Genomic DNA, 3,333 nt, shown 5'->3' with positions numbered 1-3,333 from the left:
ATGAGTTCACTGTCCAGACGCCAGTGCCTGCGTCCCAAGGGAACAACCCCTGCGGCAACCCCTCGCCGCATCGCTCACGCCTGCTCCAGATGGCACAGCGTCCACCTTCACACATCCAAACATTGACGCCGAATAGAAAAGACTGAGGATAGACAGTTAGTACTGCCCCAGCAATAGCTACCATATACGACCTAACGATTCTAAGTGCGATAATGATCGAAGCAGACGAAATGCATTAAAATTGGTGCTGCGGCCGGGACTCGAACCCGGATCTTCTTGCTTGCTAGGCAGGAATGCTAACCATTACACCACCGCCGCACGGTAGTCAACGTCGCTTCACGAACTACCTAAGGTGAATACCCTCCGCAACACAAACTTCAATTCATTTTTCCCTTACATATATTCACTAGTGCCAGGGCTCTCCGATATTGGCACCAGCCCCACGTGCTTCCACGAGAAGCCTCTCCTCCGTCATTAGCCGGCTCATAAAGCTGCCTGGTAGCCGGGCGCCGTTCGATCATTATCGTAGATAAATAGACTTAAATGTCTCAGGGAAACATTTAATTACAAGATTTAATGTGCGGTTATGCCTTTCTACATGTCATCAGCACACTACTCCATTCCTTGCTTGTTTACGAGTGAGATGTGACTAGCCGTTCAGTTACACGAAGGATCGAACGCTGAAATTTTTTGAGATTTCTTGGTATGTAAGTTTACAGTTCTCAAAGCTTGTCCTAATATCGGTAAGTGAACATGAGCCTGGAGAGCTATAGCACCGGCAAGTTATGAGAATAACTGAAACTACAACATATCATGGGTCAATAGTGGGCAGGGATTGCCCTCTATACAGTACCGCCGCGTGGGATTAGCCGAGCGGTCTGCGCGCTGCAGTCATGGACTGTCAGGCTGGTCCCGGCGGGAGTTCGAATCCTCCCTCGGGAATGGGTGTGTGTGTTTGTCCTTAGGATAATTTAGGTCAATTAGTGTGCAAGCTTAGGAACTGATGACCTTACCAGTTAAGTCCCGTAAGATTTCACACACATTTGAACATTTTTTTTTATACAGTACCGCTACCAGTACGAAACGTTGATCGGCAGAGTCGTTGGCGATTAGTTGCGAGAATTCTCCTTCGAGATTAGGTACCTGTCGATGGTGGGTAAAATGGTTGACGAAATGGTTCGACGTCTACTTTAACTGCTGATCAGATAATGGAAAAACTAACAGTAACAATAAAGCGTTATTATCAGTTGGGAACCTCATGTAAGACAAATCAATTTTACCAGTTCGTACCGCATCCCACTTTAGGGCACAAGAGAATACGAAATTATCGAGACTACACGGAAAGTGAGTATCGCGGTGGGGCTTTATAAAAAGCATGAAACCACTCCCCGGGCTGAAGAACACACCAGCAAAAATGTCTTGGGAGGGTTTATCTTGAGGAGCAACTGCTTGCGCTTTGTTGATTTGGAGCAGAACTTACCGTAGAGTTCTCTGGGGGGGTCGAGTATAGGGCTTAGCATACTGGGGAAGGTGGTCAGGGGGAGGGAATTTACAGCTACGAGCAGTGTAAATTGGATGCCAGAATTAACAAAGACAAAGCTACACCTGCAACAGGATGGAAGGTATGGAAATTTGTTTCCATAATATTAAACATTACACTTTCTCGCCCAGGGTGCAGGATATTTGTGGGACTGAAGCTGCAATGGACGATTGTCCTGTAGCGATAGGCTACACCACTGCCGTTGGAGCAAGTTATTCTGAGCTTCGATTGCAACTGTAGCGCCACGCTAGAATGTCGTCCAGAGGCGACGGCTGTTTTCGTTGGCGGAGGTCGGCTGCTCGGCGTGTAGCGGCAGCAGCAGCAGGGGCCACCCAGCCAATTTACGACCGCTGGCTGGAGAGGCGCCCCTCCCCCCCCCCCCCCCCCCCCCACCACGTCCTGTACCAATAAATCTGGCGCGCCGCGCGGCGTGCTAAACGACCCGCTAGCGTAGTGGCGAACGGTCGCCGACCCGCAACGCCGCCGCCGCCGCCGAAATAACCCGCCCTGTCACTCTGGCACCAGCCCCACGCGCTTCCGCGGGAAGTCTCTCCTCCATCATTAGCCGGTTCATAAAGCTGCCCGGTAGCCCGGCGCCGTTCACTGCGAAAATTCATCAAGTACACGAGTCTATGATGTTTCAACAGATGATTAGTTGGTTACGTGTAGCATCAACTACTAGCTGCCCTAACAGTAAGGCGCACAAAGCAGCCACGTTTTTCTTTACTCACCTTAAAAATATGAGACAATCAAATGGCACACATTGTAAATGCCAATAACAACACTCAACGCGCAGTAACCATTCAAATAATCATAAAAATTATAACAAATTAAATGTGAAGAACGATGAAGTGTTTCCGAAAGCCACATAGCTGTAAGAAGGTGCTTGATTCGCAACTGCCGCTTTACTTTAGTATAGAGGCATCTTCAGGTTTATCTGTCAAGAATGCAAATCACTATATGAAATTTTCGAAATAGTAGGAGTACAGAACCATAGAGCTGGCATTCAACAAACATCGATGACGAGTACTCACATGGTTACATTTCCATAATGTGGATAGTTAATTAGAGTCCCAGCTTTTGGAAAGTTATCCGCATTAACAGTCAAATCACATTACTGGGATGCACACATTATATATATATATATATATATATATATATATATATATATATATATATATATATATATATGAAGGAGGAGTGGGAAAAGGAACCAGCTGACTCTTGGGAAAAATTTCGAACAAAAATTACAAAGAAGGCAAAAGAACTGATCCCATTGAAAAAGAACACAAAACACCCCTGGTGGGACTCTGGATGTGAAAAAGCGCTGGAAGAAAGAAAGAAAGCCTTTCTGAAGTATAACAGTAAAAAATCCCCAGAAAATCTAGATCACTTCCACAACACCAGAAGACAAGTGGCAAAAACAATCAGACAACTCAAGAGGAAGTACCTCAACGAACAGTGTGAGTCTATTGAAGAAAATTTCCGTAACTATAATGTACGAGACTTCTATAAAACCTTTGCTGGGAGAATCAATGGATACGGCTCACGAAATCTATGTTTCAGAAAACCAGATGGAAAACTAGCGCTCACAAATCGGGAAAATTGTGAGGAGCTGGAAAGATACTTTTCCGGACTCCTCAATTGCCCTGAACCTTCTTCAAGGTTCCCTCAAGAAACTGCTATCTACACAAATCCAGAATCCCCACCACCTACACTAGAGGAGATCCAAAGACATATTCATAGACTGAAAAACAACAAGGCATCCGGAGAAGATAATATCACTGCAGAAC

At 45.9% G+C, this 3,333-nt stretch overlaps 1 non-coding gene across 1 annotated transcript; it reads right to left on the bottom strand.

The window, feature by feature from the left end:
• Window positions 1–245: 245 nt before the first annotated feature.
• Trnaa-agc lies at window positions 246–318 on the bottom strand. The gene has a single exon. It is a non-coding gene; the product is annotated as a tRNA-Ala (tRNA).
• Window positions 319–3,333: the final 3,015 nt, after the last annotated feature.

The sequence above is a fragment of the Schistocerca americana genome, chromosome 4 (genome assembly GCF_021461395.2).
Source record: "Schistocerca americana isolate TAMUIC-IGC-003095 chromosome 4, iqSchAmer2.1, whole genome shotgun sequence".
Lineage (NCBI taxonomy): Eukaryota > Metazoa > Arthropoda > Insecta > Orthoptera > Acrididae > Schistocerca > Schistocerca americana.
The sequence above is the reverse complement of the archived record's forward strand: the minus strand, read 5'-3'. Positions and strand labels throughout refer to the sequence as shown.